The sequence below is a fragment of the Anastrepha ludens genome, chromosome X (assembly GCF_028408465.1).
Source record: "Anastrepha ludens isolate Willacy chromosome X, idAnaLude1.1, whole genome shotgun sequence".
Lineage (NCBI taxonomy): Eukaryota > Metazoa > Arthropoda > Insecta > Diptera > Tephritidae > Anastrepha > Anastrepha ludens.
The window spans coordinates 30,524,318-30,549,240 of NC_071503.1; the positions used below are offsets into that span (position 1 = coordinate 30,524,318).

The window sequence follows — 24,923 nt, forward strand, 5'->3', positions numbered from 1 at the left end:
CGCAAACGGCAACGGGCACAGTAACATCAGCCTTCAGATGAAGGATGCCTCCAATACCGCCATTGGAGGGCTACCTTCAGCGCAGTATTCGCCAAATAGTAGTCTTGCAGTGGCAGAACATCACAAAAGATATTGCGTCAATCGACGCTATTAAAACGTCTCCTCGGCTCGAGCTAATAAAAAACATGAAGAGGATGGAGGAAGATGCGATCTCCCAATGTAAGTTGGTGATAAGGTCTATGCAGCAGGCGTTCAGACGTCAAAAGAACACTAGCAACGAAGTCAAAAATGGCTGAGCTGCTAGATGTAACGCTGAATTATAGACTTTCGTGGAAGGCAGCAGAAGACCGAAGGTTGCTCTCGAAGCCAAAGTAATTACACTGTCATTCAACAAATAACAGATACTCCATCCTCTGCGACGATGAAACCGAAACGAATAGTGGCGAACCCGGCTGCCCCTGAGAGTTGTAAGAAAACCAGGGCAAATGGACCAACAGGGAACAAAAAAGAACCCCCTGAGAAAACAGATGAAGGCTGGCAGACAGTTACCAAGAGGGGCAACCAAAAGAAGCCGAACGATAAGCTAGCCGTGCCAAGCAAAAGGAGCAAGCCGCGAACACAACACGCTAAACCAAAAGCTGTTGATAAAACCCACGGAAGGCCTTAGCTGTGCAGATGTGCTGAAGATCTTGTGCGTGAAGATTACGACTGATGAGCCAGTCAAAGTACGGTCCGCCAGGAAAATGAAGGCTGGGGCTATACTTTTGGAGTTGGGTAGGGGAGAGAAAGTCACGACAGAGTTCGTGCACCAGCTGGAAAGCACTGTGCAGGACACGGCTTCCTTCGCGGAGTTGAATCCGACCGCCACGATTGAGATACGAGATCTCGACACCTTCACGGTCAAGGTGGAGGTAGAAACAGCAGTCCAGAAACTGCTTACCAATCAAAAGGAACAGATACAGATGAGAATAACGGCGCTGAATGTGCGGGAGCAAGTACGTGCTTTCCGCACGGCATCTGTAGAAGGGGCCGCGCAGCTAATCGATATCGGCGATATAAAAATCGGCTGGACCCGAGCAAAGATGCCACCATGCGAACAAATAAAAAGATGCTATCGGTGCCTTGGGATAAGGCACACACAAGCAAACTGCAGTGGCCGTGACAGAAGGGATACGTACATCAGATGCGGGAAATCAGGGCATAAAATAAAATACTGCAAAGCAGAATCCAATTGCATTCACTGCGTAGACGCGAAACAATTGCCAAGAAAATGGTTCGCCGTCTCATCCTCCTCTTCACAAGCTGGGCAAAGTACACTGTCTGAGATGCCCACCCTTTCCATGTGCTTCGCTCACAGAAAGTGGCACGTCATCAGTCCAACCAGCCGTCTGCACTACCTTCTGCTTAGTGACAGGAGGGTTTGCGACAGTCGGTCGGACATGACAGGTAACATCAGTCTAGTTCATCTGCAGCCTCTGTTAGCCTGCCAAGCTCGCTTGTGGGTTGTAGTAACCCATTTGCTAATCGTGGCTTTGATGACCGCAAAGTGGAGTGGCAAAACGGCTTCTGGGCCAAAGAAGTTGGCTTCAGAGTCCATCTTAGCTAAGGAGTCAGAGGTCTCGTTTCCCACGATAGCCACGTGTCCTGGAACCTATGTTAGCATCAGGCTGTTATGTCTGCCGACATAGTTCAGCCTAGATTTACCGGACTCGACTACTCCTGATGTGGCTGGGGGGCTGTCTAAGGCCATAAGCGCAGCTTGGCTGTCGCTGCAGACACTTATAGATCTGCCACTGATGGGTTTTATACAACAAAGTTCATCGCTTCTTGAACTGCATACACCTCCGCTTGAAGCACAAATGCATGCACAAAGGCAAAGTGCAGTTTTGTCCTGCTGGATTCCACGTAGGCCCAAGAGCCGGAGCCATGCTCGGTCCTGGAGCCATCCGTGAAAATGCGAAAACAGTGTTTGCCGGGCTTATTTTCAGAGTTTGACCACAACTGAGCTTCTGATAGCGATGCACTGTATCTCTTTTCAAGTATGACTCTTGACGGCATGGAGTCACCTCGCATGGAGAGAATCGTTGGATCGAAGTCCATGCCTTCTCTGTTTTCCAATGCCGGACAGGGGTCGTACAGGTTCCTTTTGTGTTTCAGCCTGCAGAAGGCCTTCAAGGCCTCTCTTTGGATGAAAGCATCAAGTGGTGGCAAACCAATCACAGCATCTAATGCCGGGTCTGAAGTAGTCGGAAAAGCTCCGGTGCAACAGATGGCCACAGTGCGGTGTAGTCTCGATAATGCCCTTTTGACTCCCACGAGTCAAGACCACTGATGCATAGATGATAATAGGTATCATCAGAGCCGTATAAATCCATAGGACCTTGCTAGGAGAAATAGATACTTTTGCAGTCCCAGAAGGCTGTCAGTGCTATGGATGTTTTTGATTCAACGTGTGACTTCCAAAGAAGTTTACTATCGAGGATTACTCCAAGATATTTGATATCTTTGGAAAGCGGGATTGTGACTCCTTTTAGCTTAGGCAGAACGAGTCCATCAAGTTTCCTCCTTCTCGTAAAGAGGACAATACCAGTTTTGGTGGGGTTTGCCGATAGCCAATTCGCACAACCCCAAGTGTCAATCATATCCAGTGTTTTTTGTACTTTTCTATAGATGTTCAGGGCCCGTTCTCAAGCAGGCAGCGTCGTCCGCATATGCTTTTGTGTAGACTCCCGAATCGTTTAAGGTGGTGCGTAGAGGATCGATTACGATGCACCAGAGCAATGGAGACAGCATACCACCTTGAGGGCAGCCTCTATTAACCCCGGACGGCACCAGCAGATCATCCTCCGCCCACACCGAGACGATTCTTTGGGACAGCATTGAACGAATCCAATTCACCAGCACTCGGTCTACACCATGTCTGCTGGCAGAGCTGCACTTACTGTCGAAAGTGGCATTATCAAAAGCAACATCTATATCCCCCATCTATAGCCCCCATCTGTGCCCACAGCGTAGTCCCTTCTGTCGATGGCCTGCTCAACCCCAGCAACAAGGTTTTTCAGTGCCGACTCGCAGAGTTTACCGCTTTGATAGGTATGCTGAAATGGAGAGAGTGGGTGAACCTTCAGCTACTTCTGACGCATATGCAACTCCACTAGCCGTTCGAGACTTTTCAGCATGAAAGAGGTCGTGCTGCTTGGTAAAGCTTTTGGGGCTGGTGTAGTCATCTCTTCCAACCTTAGGGATGAAAGCGACCCTCACGATCCTCCACGAGCGTGGTATATAAGCCAGAGCCAAGCATGCAGTGAAGATTTTCTTCAGGGCTGCAGTCACTGACTCTATGCCTTCCTTCAGCATGGCATCTGGTCCGGGGGACGCCAAAAGATTCGATGGCAAATCGAATGGAATTAGATTTAGGGGATTGAGGAATCACAGAATAGTAATTTATTATTCCAAAAAGAATAAAGGTAAGAGAAAAAATAATAAATAAATTTAATCAACCAATAAGGGCTATTTGTGGAATAAAAAAATATTAAAAAGTTAAATAATTTTAGTTTGACAAACTAATATTATAATATTGAACTAATTTTTTATATAATACATATGTATATTATCATTAAAAGTAACTGCTAATTTAAATGGTTAAGAGACCAATACTTGCTTTCAGTCATCTAATGATGAATTTACTCTATTTGTAATTCATTTAATAAAATGGTTCCCAGGAATACTTTCAATAACAATAGGTATAAAAAAAATTAACACCACAAATTTCAGAACATTGACCATAGAATAGACCTAGTCGATATATTAGAAAATTAATTTCATTTAATCGACTAGGAGTTCCATTAACTTTTACTCCAAAAGCAGGAACTGTTCATGAGTGAATTACATCTGCAGCTAATACTAAAATTCGAATTTGTGAGTTTATTGGTAAAATAACGGGATTGTCAACATCTAGTAATCAAAACCTATCTGTTGTTAATTCATTTGTTAGAATTATATAGAAATCAAATTCGACATTTATGAAATCTGAATATTCATTGGTGCCCAATTAAAAGTTATTGAAGGTTCATTAATTTCGTCAGTTAAATATAAGAGTCGAAAAGAGATGCAATAAATGAGCCGCTCAGTGGCACATATCGATTAACTCCATAGAACGAAAAGTTGAAAAACGCGATGATGTAATGTATATTGTTTTTAAAAATTCCTCTGATAATATGAATTCAATTATATAACGAGAAATGCATAATTCCAGATATAGCTTTCATCTAACGGTATATAAAATTAATAAGAAAGAATACCCAACAAACAATCGTCAGTAGTGTTACAGTTTTTATGTGACTGATGGAGTTAATCGACTTGGCATCTGAAAAAAGTAATAAAGTTAGCTTTTCCATATAAATGAATGTTGGAAGTTTGGTTATAAAATAATTCTCGTAATTAATTTATATCAGCTTTATGTTAGCGACATTATTCTTTGGGATGATTCAGCAATATTATAAATAATGTCTTCTTCATCAGCTGTATGCGAGGATTCGGCATATCGATTTGTTGACAAGTTCTTATAGTAATCGTGTTTAACAGGAGGAATGAATTTTAGCAGGTTCATCATGTCTCTCTATTTTTCCTTTGTCACAGGCTTACCTTTAGGATATAATAAAATCTGATCCATATTTTTCAAACTTTGCGGTCTACCCACTAAAGATTTTCTTATATTAATGGCTTGAAATTCTGTATCTTCATTATAGTCATATTTGAATTGTATGAGATAGGATTTGGACCTTTGCGTTGCGTATTTTAGCCAGTTTATTGGAAGCCCTGTGACGGTTACTTTTCTGTCAATGATAGACTGTTCTACTGGTTTTGTTGACAAAAAATTTGAGTCATTTGGATTAGATGAAACGGCGCTTTCTTTTTACACGTTTTGATTATATGGTGCCAATCATCTGGTGAAAAGATGTTTTGATTTTTTTTCACACATGACTCAATAATGGCAAAATCTGGGTCATTGGGCACATGGCTGTGTCCACTTTTCAAAAGTATCATGTCAATTCATCCAGTTTTGATTTCCATGAACAAGTTTCAATAAACTTAAGACGGTTTTAATATTTCTGTTTTGACCGGTACACGAATCCGAATATGTTATTATTTTTTCGAAGTTTGCAGCGTAAGTCTTTATGTACTGAAACGATTTATATTAGAGTATGGAGTTAATCGAAATGGCTTCTGAAATAAATGACTTATTGTTCAGTTGCCAAAAAAGTTTGCATTTAACGGTGCCAATATTTATTATTCAGGGAAGTTTTTATAAACATAAAAAGTTATGACTATACCAAGGGCTTTGACACTTAAATTAAGTTTTTTCAAAAAGTGGAGTTAATCAATGAGTGCATTGAGCGGCTCAAATAAAAGAATGATAGTGGGTAGAATTATTCAAATTACTTGAATAGTTCGTTCATGTAGTAAGTTAAGATTTGAATATGATTTAAAAAATAATATAAATATTTAATAACCTACTAAAGTTGTGATTATTACTAAAATTATAAGAGTATGGTCATGGACAATGATAATTCTTCTATTAAGGAAGAGGCTCTTTCTTGAAGGCCAAGGGCAGCTTGTGTTGTCATTATTATAATTGAATAATTTATGTTTATAATTCTAATAAAAGTAAAGTACTTTACATATGGAGCTTAAATATATTGCACTAATCTGCCACATTGGAAATTAGTTAAAAGTGATAATTCAGAACAACTATGTTCAGCAAAAGGCGTATTTTGAAGTAATTTAATTGATGAACATACATAGTTGTATAGGGTAGATAGCTTGTCGTTGGGAAAATATACTTTCTCAAATAATTAATAGGAAAAAAATCGTAGGTAATCTGGGTAATCTGAATATCGTCGACGTATTCCTGCTAATTCTAAGAAGTGTTGATGGGAAAATCTTAAATTTACTGCAATAAATGTGTGATTGTGATTGAGTCCCATCAAGTGTAGTCAATCAACTAAAAATTTTAATCAATAATTGTAGTAGCTGATGTAGAGCATGCTCGTGTATCTACTTCTATTCCAACATTGCTATTATTGCACAAATTTTTGCTAAAGAACCCAATGTTTCCTTTTTAGCTGATTCTTGACTATAAATGTGCGAAATTATTCCAAGTCCAGGTAAAATTAATATGTATACTTCTGGGTGACCAAAAAACTAGAATACATTTAGATATAAGATTGGATCTCCTCTTCCTGGTAAAGATAAAAGTAATAATAATAATAGCAGCATCACAAATACTACAGCTCATACAAATAATCGTACTCGATCAAATGTAACACCAATAGATCGTTTTTTAATTACTACAAATTTCAATTTTCTGCTCCTAAAATTAATGAAATTCCTGCTAAATGTAATGGCAAAATAGGTTAATCTACTGAAGCTCCTCCATGAGCAATGAGATGATAACAGGTGATAAAGTTCAACCTGTAGCAGCTCTGTTTTCTATTATAGGTACTATCATACTAACTAACTAGTAGTGGCGTGCGAAAAGAGGATAATAACCAGAATCTTATATTATTTATGCTATATCAAAGGCTTCTAATATTAAAAGTACTAATCAATTTCCGAAACCTTCAATTATAATAGGTATTACTATAAAAACAAAATTATTACAAATGCATGAGCTGTTACAATTATGATACATTATAAATTTGGTCACCTTTATGATTTCTTGAAAATAATCATTGTCGCGATAAAGAATTTACTATATTAAATAAATAAATTTAACTTATAAAAGGTTTAACTAATTTTTTTAAATATATTTAATGGCTGAAGTGTTAGCCGATAGATTTTAAATCTTTTTAAAAGAATAAACTCTTTGTAGTCAAATTATTAGTTTATCAAAGTAATTAGAAACTTTATTGTCAATAATGACATTGGACTGCAATTTTAAAGCCGTTTCATAATAATGAGAACTTATAAGAATAATTAAAGGCACTTTAAAGATTTAACTTGTATTTATAGCTTTCAAGGTTATTAGTTTATTTAACTTAAAGCTTTACAATTCGTTTTCAGCTACGTTATAAAGTTTTTAGCTATGTTTTTAGGTAAAACATAAAAAATAGATACTAGAATTAGTCGTAATATTGAAATATATATATACATAATCGGCGCGTATACCCTGTTTGGTTGTTTGGCCGAGCTCCTCCTCCTATTTGTGGCGTGCGTCTTGATGTTGTTCCACAAATGGAGGGACCAACAGTTTTAAGCCGACTGCGAACGGCAGATATTTTTATAAGGAGCTTTTTCATGGCAGAAATACACTCGGAGGTTTGCCATTGCCTGCCGAGGGGCCACCGCTATTAAAAAAAACTTTTTCCTGCTTTTTGGTATTTCACCGAGATTCGAACCAACGTTCTCTCTGTGAATTCCGAATGGTAATCACGCACCAACCCATTCGGCTACGGCGGGTTGTTGAAATACAAGATAAAATTATTGTACAAGTAGTCAAATAATGATTCCATATGTAGAAGTCCACGCAAGTGGGGAAAGTTACTGGTCGCCATTCACTTGGGAGTGGCCAGGACGATTCTTCTGCATAAGGTTCAAACAGCTCACAACGTCCGGGATTAGCCCCCGCATCCTCTGGATAGCTTCCGAACACCCGTTCGGGAGTGGGCTAACGTAAGAAGGCGAAACATTCCAGGATAGCTGGTTGTGCGCTGAGTTTGGGACCCGCCACTTAAAAATCCCCCCCAATGAAAAGACTAAAAAAGCGTCGGATGAGACCTCCCCCATACTGATGACCACTGCAAACGAAAAGAGGATTACGATTTGAGGGCATGCACCTGGAATGTCCGGTCCCTTAATGGGGAAGGTGCCTCTGCCCGGCCTGTTGATGTCCTCGTGAGAGTAAAGGCTGACATCACTGCCATTCAAGAGATGCGATGGAAGGTACAAGGCAACAAAAGCGTAGGAGCTTCTGACGTTTAATACAGCTGCCATGCAAAGGAGCGCAAATTCGGTGTTGGATTTGCTGTGGGAGAGAGACTTCGTCGCCAAGTAGGTACTGTCGTTCCGCATCAAAGCCCGTTTTTTTAACATATTGCTAATTTGCGTCCACGCCCCGCAGAAGAGAAGGACGATGCGGGCATAAATTCCTGCTCCCGCCCAGACATAAAAATCGTGCTTGGCGAATTCAACGCCAGGGTGGGCAAGGAGGGAATTTTTGGTCCCACAGTCGGAAAATTCAGCCTGCACACCAAAACATCCTGTAACGGAAAGAGGCTGATCGACTTCGCCGGGGCCCAAAGCATGGTAGTCTGTAGCACCAGATTCGAGCACATGAAGATTCACCAAGCCACCTGGCTGTCTCCTGATCGAAAACACGAAACCAGATCGATCATGTTGTGATAGATGGAAGACACGCTTCTAGTGTATTAGATGTACGTACGATCCGACGACTCAACATCGACTCGCATCACTACCTTGTTGCAGCCAAACTGCGCACACGCCTCTGTGCAGCAAAAACCGTACATCTACCTACACAAAGAATGTTCGACATCGAAAAGCTGCAATCACAACAGACAGCCAGAAGATTCGCCACTCGACTCTCACTCCTGGTCTCGGAGAGTACTGCCCAACAAACCGGCATGCACGAACAATGGAGCAACATTTCTTGTACCCTAGGTATCGCCGCCGAAAAAGAAATCGGATACCGGCGAGCCCGAAAAAACAGTTGGTACGACGAGGAATATCATGCTGCCGCAGGAAGAAAGTATGCCGCCTATAGAGCCACGCTGCGACCAGGCGCAACGCGAGCCATCTGCGATTGCTACAGAGAGCTAAAAAAGGAAGAGAGACGTATCATCCGAAAGAAGAAACGAGAGGCCGAAATACGTGAGTGCGAGGAGCTTGAGATGTGGGCCAATAGGAACAACGCCCGAAAATTCTACCAGAAAGTTCAGCGGCTTAAAGAAGGTTTTAAGACCGGGGCGTTTTCCTGTAAGAACAAAGACGGCGATCTGGTGACTGACGTACAGAGCAATCTCAAATTATGGAGGGAAAACTTCTTCAACCTATTAAACAGTGACAGCTGCGCATGTCACAGAGAGTGTGAAGATCCCGATAATCCTGTCGTCGACGACGGAATTGTCGTTCCGCTACCCGACCATGACGAGGTGAGAATAGCGCTGACACGTCTAAAGAACAGCTTTTCAAACATGACGGTGAGGAGCTGGTAAGGTGCATGCATCTGCTCCCATGCAAAATATGGTCGGATGAAAGCTTGCCTTCCTATTGGAATTTAAGTGTGCTCTGCCCAATCCATAAGAAGGGCGATTCTGCAATTTGTGCCAATTACCGCGGGATTAGTCTTCTAAATATCGCCTATAAGGTTCTAGCGAGCGTATTGTGTGAAAGGCTGAGACCCACCGTCAACCAACTGATTGGATCTTGTCAGTGTGGCTTAAGACCTAGAAAGTCTACCATCGACCAAATATTCACAATATGCCAAATCTTGGAAAAGACCCATGAAAGGAGAATCGACACACACCATCTTTTCGTCGACTTCAAAGCTCCATTCGACAGTACGGAAAGGAGTTACTTGTATGCCGCGATGTCTGAATTTGGTATCCCTGCAAAACTAATACGGCTATGCAAAATGACTTTGCTCAACAGCAGCAGCGCCGTCAGAATTGGGAAGGACCTCTCCTAGCGGTTTGATACCAAACGAGGTTCCAGACTGGGTGACTCGCTGTCGTGTTACTTATTTTACCTGATGTTGGAGAGCATCGTAAGAGCCGCAGAACTTAATCGCTCAGGCACAATATTTTATAAGAGCGTACAATTGTTGGCGTATGCCGATGATATTGACATAATCGGCCTTAAAAGCCGCGCTGTTAGTTCTGCCTTCTCCAAACTGGATAAAGAGGCAAAGCGAATGGGTCAGGTGGCGAACGAGGACAAAACGAAGTACCTCCTGTCTTCAACCAAACAGTCGCACAGTCAAACAGGCGCACTCGCGTATCGGCACCCACGTCACTGTTGACAGTTATAATTTCGTATGTTGTAAAAGACTTTATGTATTTAGGAACCAGTAGAATCTCTATTGCCAACAAGTGCTATTTGGACTAAGTAGGCAACTGAGCAGTAAAGTCCTCTCTCGACGAACAAAACTAACACTCCACAAGCATCCCATCATGCCCGTCCTAGCGTATGGCGCAGAAGCTTGGACGATGACAACATCCGATGAAGCGATGCTTGGAGCGTTTAAAGGAAATATTCTGCGTAAGATTTTTGGACCTTTGCACGTTGGCAGCGACGAATTCGCAGACGATGGAGCGATGAGCTGCATGAGCTTTACGACGACATAGACATAGCGCAGCGAATAAAGATCCAGCGGCTACGCTGGCTGGGTCATGTCGTCCGAATGGATACAAACGCTCCGGCTCTGAAAGTATTCGATGCGGTACCAGCTAATGGTAGCAGAGGAAGAGGAAGACCTCCTCTGCGTTGGAAAGATCAGGTGGAGAAGGACTTGGCTTTACTTGGTGTGCCCAACTGGCGCGCTTTGTTAAACTCGGCCAAAATCACGTAAGCGGTTATAGCGCTAATTAAGAAGAAGAAGAATCAAATAATTAATAATTGTTTATTAATCTCGACTTTATAGCAGCAAATAATTTATTAAAGTTAATATGTCAAAATTATTTTAAATAATATAAATTATTAGGAATTAAATGTTATTCGTTTTTAAAAAGTATCTGGTTTTTTAGAAACGTTTTTTATTTGCAAATTTTTAATTTTTTATTTTTTAAGTTTAAAAATTTAATAATTTGAATATTTGAGGGATACGCTTTGAAATTAAACATTAAATAATTAATAAATAGGTATATGCATAGAATCATCAATCATTTGTACATTTGTTATACATTTTTTTTTATTTTTATTATTTCTTTTTGTTTTAATTTAATTTATAAATTTTTTTATTAGTTTTAAATAAAAAGTAATAATGATTTGATTAGTATGCATAGGAAATATTGTTTTTTTTTATAAATGAAACTCGTGGATCGATTTCTAACGAACGACTAAAATTTTATTTCCACATTTATCAAGTACATCAATGGTTGCAAGATTTGATAAATACATTTGTACAAGTACATTCTAGAATTTACATTTTGATATACATTTTCAACACCCCCACTATACCAAAATTCCAAACAATACAAATACTGTTAAAACAAATTAATATGAAACAGTACCAAGAATTTGCATAAATTTATAGTGTTTTATTTCTGACAATCCCTTAGTCAATAAGTCTGCAGGCATGTTAGCAGTTGGCAAATATTTAGTTTCAACTAGACAGTTATTACTTCCATCTCTGATAAAATTATACCTTACATCAATATGTTTAGATCGTTTATGAGATTGGTGGTTATTTGCCAGTTTTAATGCACTTTGGCTATCATTATACAATATTATCTTGTTGAAACAACCTGTCAACTCATATTCTAAATTTCTTAAATAAATGGCCTCTCGACAAGCCTCTGACAAACCCATATACTCCGCTTCACAGCTACTGAGAGCAACAGTCTTTTGGTTTTTGCTCTCCCAAGAGATGACAGATCCAGATTTAGTAAAACAGATGCCAGTATAAGAACGTCTATCAATGCTATCACTAGCCCAGTCTGCATCTTCTACCCCTCTTGTTCTGTTCTCTCTTTAGAATATCTTAAAAAATAATGCTTTGTTTTTAACAAATATTTTAAAATTCTCTTAGCATAATTCCATGGAACATGTGAATAACAAAACAGGCCAACAACCAAAAAACGTTTTCGATAATTTTAACTAATTACTTTGTAATTTGGTGTCCTGATTACGAAAAAAATTATTAAAAAGTTATATCACCCATCAATTTTTCACATTTTACAATTAAGTAAAAATAAAGTTTATGTACCAAAATGCGAGGTACAGTTTCTACAACGGTTATGGGTGTTTCTTAAGGGTTTTTTTATGCTGAAAACGCATATGACCTTGAAAATGCTCCAGCACGTCAGGATTTTTGGCAATTTGATGTTAAATAGTCAAAAAATGCAGATTTTGGCCATTTTTTTAATTTTTTTTTTTAGCAAGGTAAAGTTTTTTTTTTAATTTTTCACAACGGCGTCGCAAAGTACTAGTCTTCAACTTTAAAATCCATTTTTAAAGGAGTACTAACTGTATTACATTCAGACATGTTAAACTTTTTAATCAATTGCTCACTATATTGCTCCTGATCCACTGTAATTATATTCGCATGTTTATCAATATTAATCCACATGCCTAAATATGGCTTTACCTGAGCTAAATTTTTAATCTTAAATTTTTGTTCCAAGGTTTCAATTAAAATATTAGTTTCTGACTTATCATTTGAAAATATTATGAAATCCTCAACATAAATTCCAACAAAAGTTTTCTCACCATTGCTATTATTTTTTATAAACACACAAGGTTCTAATTTACTTTTGCTAAATCCTAAATTATACAATGTTTCTTCAACTCTCTGATACCAGGCCAGTGCAGATTGTTTTACGCCATACGCAGCCTTTTTTAACTTTAACACTTTACTTGATCTTAATGCATATACATACTTTCTTTTAAATATCCGTTAAGAAAAGCTGTTATAACGTCTAAGTGAGTAATGTCCATATCGAACTGAACGCTTAATGCAAATAATAAGCGCAAGGTTGAATATCTAATGACCGGCGAGAATGTCTCTTCATAGTCCACACCAGCTTTCTGTGTATAACCTTTGGTCACTAATCTTGCGCGATACCTCACATTACCATCACAATTATATTTTCGTTTTAAAACCCACTTGCACTGCACTACACTACCACTTTCTGGAGCATCAACAGTTTCCCATACTTGGTTGTCTTCGAACGACTCCAATTCCTCTGCCGTTCTTTTTTCCTTTGGTATGTGAGCCATCACAGTGCTTCCAAATATACGAATATGTTCGATCTTGGTTTAATTCCAGTCCACGCTTCATATGGAGTCTTTTCAATGCCTGAGTCTACTGACCGGTTTTTTAAATAGACAACTGTGCTCACAGCTTCTGCCCAGACATCTTGCTCTCTCTACAATGGTTCTATTTGGTCTTTCACTTAGCCCATTCTGTTCGGGCGTGTAAGGATATGTTTTTTGTTGTTTGATGCCTTCTGATTTCAAATCTGAGGTTGAAGTATTTTCCAAGGTTGAGGTTGGTCCGCCATTTTTACCATTGTTGCTATTTTTACATTTCTTCTGCCAGCCTTTAGCGACAGATGCGGAATTGCGCTCTGTTTCGCTCACATCAACTGATTCCATATCAAGTACTCTTGTTTTGATGGTGTCGGTAGTTATTTGAATGCCAGAATGTTCTATGGCCATAGTCATAGGCATAAATCCGACAGGTAAACCGGCTAGCACCAAACAACCGGTCCATTCGTCACTAATGGCGAATCCTGTTTCTCTTAAACGTTGAGACGTTTCCACTATTTGTGTCACATAATTCGCCATATTTTCACTGTTTTCTAACCTTATGGATTTCAGCTTTTGTAAGATAACTGGAATTCATTTTTCTGGCTTGCACGACACGTGGATCGATTTCCAACGAACGACTAAAAATTTATTTCCAGATTTGACAAGTACATCAATGATTGCAAAATTTGATAAATACATCTGTACAAGTACGTTCTAGAATTTACATTTTGATATACATTTTCAACAGTTTTGGATATTTTATTTAGAAAAGTTTATATGAGGAACTCGGCAAATTTATATTCTTACTTGCCTGTTCAACAAAATCATGTCTTTTTGAATTATATATTTAAAGTTTAACTTGCCCACTGAATAATTTTAAATGGCCGCAGTATTTTTACTGTGCAAAGGTAGCACAGTCATTCGTTTTTTAATTGAAGTCTCATATCAGTCTTGACCAGTCCAGACGGTTGGGCGAAGTATAAGCTGTTTCATATAAATTTATTATAGAATCTTATATTTTAGTTAAACAGCTATAATTTTATTGAAAGGCGAGAAACCCCTATAAATCTTTCTAATTATTATTATTTAAATTTTTAAGATTAATTTTATTTTTTTATATTAATTGCTTTGTTGGGGTGATACTAAAATTTAATGAACTCTTTATTTTTAAAAATCATTTATTTATGAATTATTGATCCATTAATAATGATTATAAAATTAAGTTACTTATCCCTAGTGTAATTTTTTTTAAGCTTACATATATCGACAAAAAAGTTTGCGACGTCGGTGTTGGACTAAGGTATAATTTTGGGTGTAGCTGTTCAAAAATTAAGTCTATTCGACTCTTAAGTCTTTACATGATCTGAGTTCAGACAGGCGTAAGCCAGGTTGGTTTCTATATTTAATAAATTATAATATTGTATTTTAGTAGGAAAGGCGCAAATAATAGAGTAACTATATATTGATAATAGAATATTATTAACATAAATAACTATTTTGGCAGATTAGTGCACTAAATTTAGAATTTACGTAAGTGATTCATATTACAAATAGTACTTCATTTTTAAGGAAATAATTTTATGTTTTGTTGGTAGATTAATTTTGGTAATTTGTGTTTTAGTATGCGTAGCTTTTTTGACTTTTTTGGAATGTAAAGTATTAGATCCTAATAAAGTCTTTAACCTTTTTGAGATGCAATTAAGTTATTTACCAAGGAACTAACTCCTCTTCTTTTGTCAAATTATATTTCCTACTATTTTTTTCGTATTTTTTCATTATTTATTTATTTAATTGTTTGACTATATATTCCTTTATTTGTGAAGTTATTTTCTTTTAATTTAGGATTTTTTTCTTTATGTTGTACTAGATTAAGAGTATATGCAATTATGGTTGCTGGTTGATCTTCTAATTTCTTATTAGGATTTAATAGGGGGGTTACGAGCTCATACTATTTCTTATCAAGTTACAGGGTCCGGCACTCAAAGTGTTAGCAATTAAACAGGCCGTAAATATATTTGGGAAAATTACTATTATTCAATTCAAAGTAAAAGCGCCTCGCCTTAAGTCTGACTTGTTGCTGCTTTGGTGTGAGATCATGCGCCTTTTGGATCTTATAGGGCTTGCTTTTGAGATCATTTTTCAGTATGCGGTGGATGCTACGGTCAGATATTATCACTTATTTCGCGATTTGATTGGCACTTCGTCGGGGATTTTGCTGAAGTCGCTTCTTCACTCTTTGAACCATTTCAAGTTGCAGTCTTTTGATAACCACCTCCATGACATTTCGCGATGCTACCAGTACCATTGTAACGAGTAATGGTGCGGTAAACAAAAACTTTATTTACTTTAAATTGCTCGAGCTCACAACCAATCGCTGGTTGTGATTTTCTAGTCAAATATAATAAAACTATAATATTGGAAATATGTATTCTAAAGCTCGTTGACGCAGTTGTGCGGCGCCTATGAGTGCTGTGCCTATGAATGTCCGCTGGATTTCCTGAGAATTTTTATCGTAATATTTTTTGCCGTGGGAAGTGCACATACATACAAACAGAATATTTATATGCGTGTATGCAAATTCAAAGAGAAATGCTATTTTTTAATATAAGAGATCGGATGATTATTTCATTATAAAGAGGAAGGTATGCCGTTAATAGTGGAAAATAACATCAGCCAAACCACCACGACCACACTTATAGGACAATATCCTTTTAATGAAATTTTCCATAACCGAATTGTAAGGTATCTGTGTCCTCGATAGCCTCATGAAGTCCATCTTTGAGGTCTTGAATCGACCCTGGGCTGTTGGCGTAGACCTTCTCTTTCAGGTGGCCCCAAAGAAAAAAGTCACAAGGTGTTAAAGGCGTGGTATGAAACGTTTTCTATAGAGGTTTTTGATTTGGTTGAAGGGGATTTAACAAAGTTATATACCGAGATCCTTTTGCACCTCCCCCGCAGCGAGCGTGCTGTGGTTGTCATCTGCCGGGTTGCGCTTTTTGAGGCGAAGGTGCACGCTACCAACTCCCCAAGCGAGTAAAGCAGGTCCTCTGCCCGCTTGTTGATTTGGATAATGTAGTCCTGACCATCAGCAGTTGCTGGTTTTGCCACGCTCAACACTTTCCAATCATCTGTCGGCACGTCTGTGTTTTGTCTTTGTAGTAGTCGCAGCGCATATTCTGGTTTTACCACTCGCGGAATGAAAACCTTTGCCTTCGGTATTGAGGGAATGCATCTGCGATCAACTATTTCTAGGTATGCCCCCTCCCACAGGCCGTGAAGCGTTTTTACTGCTTCCTTTAGCCATGTGAGCGTGGGGTCATCCTTACATTTTATGATTTTGACTCCGCTGAACCACCCTGCTCCGTCGAATGCTGGCATGGGTGCGTTCGGCTCTGCGTCCATTTTAGTAAACAGGGTTTCCAGTAGCTTCATTTCCACTACTTTCCACCGTTCTTGCGACATTCGCCCCAGCTGGTCGCTACGGTCAGTGAGTGCCACTATGAGGTGTCTCTTGGCAATTTCACTGGCCGCTGCCGCTGCTTTCGACGTCGATGGCCAGCTCTTCTTCGATTTTGTTCGCATATTTCGGATTGGAGGCTGCGAACATTGGCTTTGCTGCGTAGAAGGCCCGGCCATTTTTGATCTCCTCTCTGGCCCAAGCCAACCGTTCCTCCTCTTGCTTCGTCAGGTTGGACTTGCTACCAAATCGGTCACAAAACTTTGACCGCGGCCGTGTATCGGGCTTTGGCCTTCAGCTTCTCTTTATCTGGCTTGATACTTGGTCTGTTCTTGCTATCCGAAGCAGCACCATTGGACCCAGCCGGAGAACGCAGAAGAGCCTCTTCCTCCGCTGTGTTAGCGCCCCCGACGCTTTCGTGGTCCAAGTCTTCGTGGACAACGGCACCTCCGCGCTGAAGAGCGTTATGTGTGTGTTTGGCAGTAGAATTACGACCACTGTAGCCTGCTCCCGCTGCAATGGAAGCTTTGTTGCTTAAATTTTTGCTGGTCGACGAGGCGAGCGCAGTGGTATATTTATATAATGGGGAATTCAAAACGGTCCACCACGGCAGCGCCCCATGCCGTGACAAGACCACAGTTACTTCCTAAGGCGGCCCGGTGTTAGGAAGGCGCCGTTGAAATACAGCCGGTCTGGTGAACCCCCTGGCTGCAAACCATCCAATGGGCACGGTGTCGCATAACACCCTGGATTAGGGGGTGGGCTAGGAGAGGAAATACGGGATGTAAGGGGTTTGGGGATGACAAAGGGATCTTCGTCGGTACGGTGATCTTCGCATGGTGATTGGGTGGCCACCAAGTACTCCGTAAAGCGAATAGATGGCCAATCCCCATATGGAGCTTCCCTCTTAGTTCGTGTTGGGTTGGCCCCCATGATATGGGGGTGAGACCACCACTTAAGCCTCATCCCCGCGTCAAGGAGACCAACATGATGAGGTTAAGATTCCCTTAACAAGAAAGGAAACCTATGAAAACATAATTTTAAGACCGGTAAAAAGAAAAAACTCTGTTATTAATTCAGAATTTAAGCAGATTTTAAAAAACGACAACACTATACATGGTAAAATAAATGATTGTGAAAAATATAATAATATAATAATTTGTAAAGAAAAGCAAATAAGGATCATTTCAAATACCAAATGTATTCCTAATCTTATAAGCAGTCAAAATTCTACATGCTTAACGAGCAACAATCATCATATCCCATTAATCGAAGAGATCGAGCCAGGGGCTATCCTGGTAAATGATTGCAACACAGCTATTTATGTTGATGAAACTCGGAGAAATATATATGGAACACTTCTTATTAAATTTCATAACAGCACTATTAAAATTAACAATAGGGCCTTTAGTAATATAGAAGCCTCACCTTTACAAATCATCCCCGTATTAATGCAGCCCGCTCCTTTTGAAAGCGACCATATTAGTTTCTTATCACTTGAAGCTCTTAACGAATTACAGATTAATAATACGGAAATAATTTCAACTATTCAGAAACATTTGAAAATTGGAGGATGGTCAATCTCTGTTATCCTTAGTCTAACTATCATTTCCATAGCATGCTTACGATTTTTGTTTAAAAATACACAAAAAATAATTGTTTGGGAATCTCAAATTCCACACACGAATAACGAGCCTCATGCGACAATGAGTGTGCAACATTGTGCTGAATCCCATAAGCCAATAGCATTAGAAGCTCCAATCAAACCACCTAGATTGAACAATATTCCGTTTTTTTTAAATGATTGAGGACAATCAATTTAAGAAGGGAGGAGTTAATAATAACATATTTATTTTAATAAAGTTCAATCCCCCTTGTCGCAATTCAATTGCTGACACATTTCCGTAGTTAATAAAGTTAATAAATTTATTGTAATAAAGCTCAATTCCCTCTGTCGCAATTTAATTGCTGACACATTTCCGTTTGTGCCAAATTTAATCATTTAATTTTCTCACGATATTTACTTAAAGTGCTGACGACATATTTGCATTGAATGCACCTCAAACAGCTCACGTTGCATTCAATGTGATGATTGCTGTTCGACATTTAATATTAAGTAGATAGTAACATACCAAATTATTAATAAATCAACAGTCCGACTAAGCAGACATAGTCTTCCGGCAAAAAATAAAAAGTATAGTAAAGACATATAGGACATAGTCCTCTCTTTACAAAAAAAGGAATTAATAAGTCTTTTATTTAGTTGTATATGGTTTTGGATGGTTTGCCCCATGAATTTAGCATACTGGTTTTAGAAACAATTTTAATACATACATATGTCATGGATAGCCTACGACGTTAACATTCTTTTTTTTCTAATCACCAACAAATTCTAATCTACTGCTGCTAAATTTACATAATTCAGTCCCTACTGGTAACTTTTGGTGAAAAATGTGTCTCAGCCTTCGCGAGACGAGTACCCCTCAAAATTTCATACGGATATTCAATGACGCGAGCACATGGAATTTTGAGCGGTAGTCGTTTTGCGCGCGGACATATGGATTTTTCACCAAAAGTTTACAGAAATATACTCAACTGGTCAAATTAAACAGCAGTTGAGTATAAGTCGGTGGTATCAGAGAATGTTAATGGAATGAGAAGGAGCACATGTTAAATGAGCTTTTTTGGAGTACTAATTTGTAGATTCATACTAAGGGATTTTCAAAATCAACTTACCACACTAGTGGGGGATTGCAGATATTTACCATGCTAGTGGAGGGTTTCTATGTTTACTTACCACGCTAGTACAGGAATTCAAATTTTTTCTGCGTTTACCACACTAGTAAGGGATTTCATTAGATTTTTCACCAGATTAGTAAGGGATTCGACTTATTTCATGCCCACAGCGAAGCGAATCAATTTGCAGTTGAGAAACGCGCGCAGCTAATTAATTTGTGGTGCAGAAGCTAAAGTCGGCGGAATTATTCGTTTGGTTTTTATGGCATTATTGTGGTATTTAATTCAGGTTCAAATCCTGGAGAGTCATATTTTTTTCTTTGCACAATTTCTTTTTTACAATTCAGTTTAGTAAAATGTTTCGGTTTAATTTAATTATAATTGCTTTAAAATACTGTTTTAGGTTTTTCTGAATTTGATATTTAGAACATTTCTTTTCTGTATAAAATAGTTCATACTGGATATGAACTGATTTTATATTAATCAAAAAGAAAAAATGTGTAGATATAAACATGCATATATTTAATCTCTTTTATCAAATCTAAGCTTAATTGATGAGAAAATATCATTCTAATATCCGTCCAGAAAGCCAAACGCGCATACACACATATATGATGTATATAAATATGCATAGAAATTTTCAACGGACGCAAAATGTATGCATATAAAACAGCGAATCGAATAAACGACCGATTTAGGAATGCAAATTAATAATTATAGATTAGCGCAAGCATGAAAGACGTCATACGCATGCTACATTGATCCGGATTTCCCTCAGGTTCAAGTCCTGTACACACTCTTATTTGTTCGATATTTTAATCTAATTTTTTGTATTTGGTTTAATTACAATTGATTTAAAATAGTGTATTCAGGTTTTTCTAATACCTGTTATTTAAAAATTTATTTTCTATATAAAATTATTCATACTGCTTTTGGACTGATTTATATGTAGAACATCCATAAAGGCAATGCATATGAATATGCATCCATATATTTATTTAATCTCTTCAGTCAAATCTGAACTACTTACATACACATATTGATGAAAAAATATTCTAATATCCATCCAGAAGGCCAAACGCGCATACACACGTACATATATGATGTATACAAATATGCATACAAACTTACAACGAACGGAGAATGTATGCCTATAAAAAAAATAGTTTAAAAAAAGCTAAAATACACGCTTTTATTGCTAATCGAACTAAAAAGTAGAAAATAAATTTTAATGACAAAGAGACCTATAATGAAGTAATAGCAAATCGAACGACCAGTCATAGTCAACTACCTCAGAACAGAATTATAACAAAAATTAAGATACAAATAGAATAATTCAAATTAGAGTTAAAAGCGTGGGATGCATTTTGCTTCACTTTCATAACCCTCTGTACATAGGTAGTTGCCAATAGAATGATTGTAATATTTACTATATCAAGCATCCCAGGTCTCTTTGTCATTAAAATTTATTTTCTACTTTTTAGTTCGATTAGCAATAAAAGCGTATTTTTTAGTTTTTTTTAAACTATTTTTTATTTTCTACTTTTTAGTTCGATTAGCAATAAAAGCGTGTTTAGTTAAGTTTGTTAGTTTTTTTTTTGAACTATTTTTTATTATGAATGAAAATTATTGTTATCATTGCAGTCAGTGAATTAATGATTCGATATATTCGTGTTATATTTAATTCCTTTCTTATCGACTGTGAGTCTATGCCGTTATCGGCCGTGATAAAGAAGTAATCGGGATGAAGAACTTATTTCGTGCAGGGAGCCTGAGAAACGGCTACCCCACTCCTGAAACGGAGAAGTAACAAAAAAATATACTGACATAATCAATATGTTACATACTTTTTCAAAGATTCCGTTACACTCATTCATACATACATACAACCCGAGCTAATAAAAGCGTGTTAAAAACAACAACTGCGACCGTCTTCTTCTCCGTCAGTGAAAAGTTAGGATATGTATACCCTACGATCAAAAAGTACCGGGAAGGTGATGTTGACTGTTTTCTTCGATTGCCAAGGCGTAGTGCACCATGAGTACCTTCCATCGGGCCAGACAGTAAATGAAGAATATTATTTATCCGTTTTGAAGCCTTTGAGATATGCTGTATGTTGCAAACGGCCGGAAATGTGAGCAAATAAATCTTGGATTTTGCATGATGATAACGCGCCTTCGCGTCGATCAAAGATATCAAAGAGAATACGACGAAGGAGCTGAAGGCCATGTCGGCCTACCGGGGGTGTTTGGAGGACTGGATTAAACGTTGGCACATGTGTGTTGCTTTAGACGGGTCATATTTTGAAGGAGATAATATAAATTTGCCTGAAATTTAACTCTTTTTTGTTTTATTTAAATATTTCCGGTACGTTTTGATCATAAGGTACATATATGTGGCTTTGCGGACAGAAAAATGTGATTCGCTGGAATTGTTCAAGGAATCTAACTCGCGACTGTCGAACAGTTTGAATGAATGAACTTATGAATGAACTTTTTGTTTTTGTTCTTAATTGTTCAGCGCCGTCGCTGATAGAATCATGGCCACTGCGACTGCGTCTACGAATGTATTTTGTTTTTGTAGCCGCTAGGCTTAGATTTTAGCTTTGGGCGACATGCGCATGTGAGGTATGTGTTTTGGTGTGTTCTAGAACATTTTAGAATGTGTTGTGGCAAAGCGGCCATCGGCTTGCGCTTGCTTTTAATGGTTAATGGTTGTAAAGGGTTAAGGTGTGGCCCTTTAGCACTGCGACCATATCGATCTATTGTGCACCCTATGCTGTCTATTGACTGTCAAGTATGCTTAGGAATTGTACCAGCTCCTTCTGAGGGAGTGATTGAAGGTCTTCATCTGTAAGCATGAACTTGTTTAAAAACCTTTTCCTTCTATGCGTCAACCCCGGACATTCGATAATGAGATGTTCTATAGACTCCTCATCTTCGCAGCAGAATCTGCAGGTGCTGGTGTTAGTTATGCCTAATTTATGTAAGTGTTTGTTGCAGGTGAAGTGACCCGTGAGGGCGCCTGTGAGAGTGCGAATGCTCTTTTTGTTTAACGTGAGGGCCATGTTAGCTGTTGCTTTTGCGTCTATCAAAGTATTGTGTTTTTGTAAGTACAATATTAGGAATATCCAGAGAACGTTAAAATACAGAGAAGTCTCAATGACAGGAACGTATGGAATTTCGAGGGGTACTCGTCTCGCGAAGGCGAATCACCACAGACACATTTTTCACCAAAAGTTAACAGTAAGGGGCTGAATTATGTAAATTTAGCACCAATCGATAAGAATTATCGATGGTGATTAGAAGCAAAGAATGTTAAGGTAGCTTTTTAATATGACCTACATATTTTCGGCCGCCGTAGCCGAATGGGTTGGTGCGTGACTACCATTCGCGATTCACAGAGAGAACGTCGGTTCGAATCTCGATGAAACACCAAAATTAGGAAAAAAAACATTTTTCGAATAGCGGTCGCCTCTCGGCAGGCAATGGCAAACCTCCGAGTGTATTTCTCCCATGAAAAAGCTCCTCATACTCCACTCCGTCCGGAGTTGGCTTAAAAACTGTAGGTCCCTCCATTTGTGGAACAACATCAAGACGCACACCACAAATAGGAGGAGAAGCTCGGCCAAACACTCAAAAAGGGTGTTCGCGCCAATTATATATACAGTGCACTCGCGGTAACTCGAATAGCCGCTAAGTCGAACGACGTGCTAACTCGAACACATTTTTTCCCCTATTGACTTCTTTGTAACTCGAACAATAAAAAAGCGCTATAACTCGAACAAAAAAAACAAATTTATTTGTACACACATTCTTTTCAAACATGTACATTTTGTACATAGATACATATGTAATATATTAGTATATGTATATAAATTATATGTATACTAGTGTATTGTCCATATGAATATTTCGACGTTAATATCCCGTTAGTTTTCTGGAAACAACATATTGCATTGACCAAATTGCTTTAAATTTGTCATTTGTAGTGTATCAGTGCACGTGAGTAATGGATCGTAAAAGGTTGAAGTGTTTAACATTAAAAGAGAGGGCTGAAGTCCTTAACAAAATTAAACGTGGACGTAGTGTTACTTCTCTAGCGAAGGAATATGGGGTAGCCAAGTCCACCATAAGTCTTATAAAAAAGAAAGATAAGGCAATTTATGGCTTGCACTAACGCTACCGGCAACCATAAGCTTAAACTTCTCGTTATTGACAAAGCAAGAAATCATCGTGTTTTCAAAAATTTTTACTGTCCGGTGGAGTACAAAAATTCCAAATCAGCCTGGATGACTTCGGCGATTTTCAAAGACTGGTTTCATAATTCGTTCGTGCCGCAGGTAAAATCCAGATTCATTAAAACAATTTTTTTAACCAAATTAAATGACTTTAATATTTAGGTAAGAAAATATTTGAAAGATGGGGGACTACCTGAGAAGGCTCTTCTTCTAATTGATAATGCCCCATCACATCCCAACGAAATCGAATTAAAGTCCGAGGATGGTTTAATTTTAATTATGTTTATGCCGCCGAATGTGACACCATTGATCCAGCCAATGGACCAAAATGTAATTCGTATAACGAAACTATACTACAGAAATTTTCTACTGGCTTTCATTTTCAACAATCGATCGAAAAATCGATATCGATGACTGTTTTTTTAACATAGCACACTCAATTGATAAGTCGAACAAGTTCGATAAATCGAACAGCGCCTGTTTTAATTAGTTCGAGTTATCGCGAGTGCACTGTATATATATATTTGAATTTTTTCCAAATCATCCAAAATTATATACATACATATGTTATGTCTGTCTGTCTGGTGTCTGTAAAACTTTGTTGAATTCCCTTCAACTGAATCAAATCCTGTACAGAAAACACTTCATTACCAGACACACAGGAAGATGGCATATGCAAATGTAAATTTGTGAATTTATATATGTACATATGCGCATATGTATATGCTGTGTGTATGTAAGCTCACTAGCCACAGCTCAAAATAAAACGGTAAAACTTCTCAAGAAATCCATCGCGCATTCATGGGCGCAGCGCACATTCATAGGCACAGCATTGTATGTACAGTAACCTTGAAATGTGTACAGTCACCTTCAAGTGCTCTGATTTCAGAGTAAGTTTCTAACTTTGCAGATATATGCATACGTTTTGTGCACTTTTTATCAATTGAAGAACTACATATGTACGTAAAGTAATATACTAATTAACTATTTACCTACTATCAGAGGACATAAAATAATTGTTTCGAAATTTACTTCTAGTATTGAAATGTCCGACACAGAACTTTTTTATAAGTTACTTATGTTTTTTCTGCTAGTTACTGTATGCTCATGCGCGCACTTGACGCACAGCAAGTGCGGTTATCGAGCATTTAGAAAGACATATTTACATACATATATTGATGTATACATATGTTTGTACAGAGCCGCGGCCGCTCGACTTGACAAAAATTCAAGATTTACCAAATATTGGCAAATAATTCTATGCGAAATATTCCAATAGTGACTATTTTCGAATGGTCGAGAAAATTGGCATATGGCGGCTCGTTTTATGAATGAAAGTACTTTGCTCGTAGAAATATGAGCTCAAATTTATCAATGAATTTTTTGATGATGAGTTTTTGTTGAAACTGTTCAGCGCCGTCGCGACTATTTTGAGCTGTTCAGCACCATGGCAACTAGAATGATGACGCTACGCCTGCACCTACGAATGCATTTTGTTCT

General features: G+C 38.2%; 2 pseudogenes; both read right to left on the minus strand.

Annotated features, from left to right (window-relative positions):
• Positions 1-3,699: 3,699 nt before the first annotated feature.
• LOC128869347 (cytochrome c oxidase subunit 2-like) lies at positions 3,700-5,627 on the minus strand (annotated as a pseudogene).
• A 77-nt stretch (positions 5,628-5,704) lies between these two features.
• On the minus strand, positions 5,705-13,527 carry LOC128869875 (cytochrome c oxidase subunit 1-like; annotated as a pseudogene).
• Positions 13,528-24,923: the final 11,396 nt, after the last annotated feature.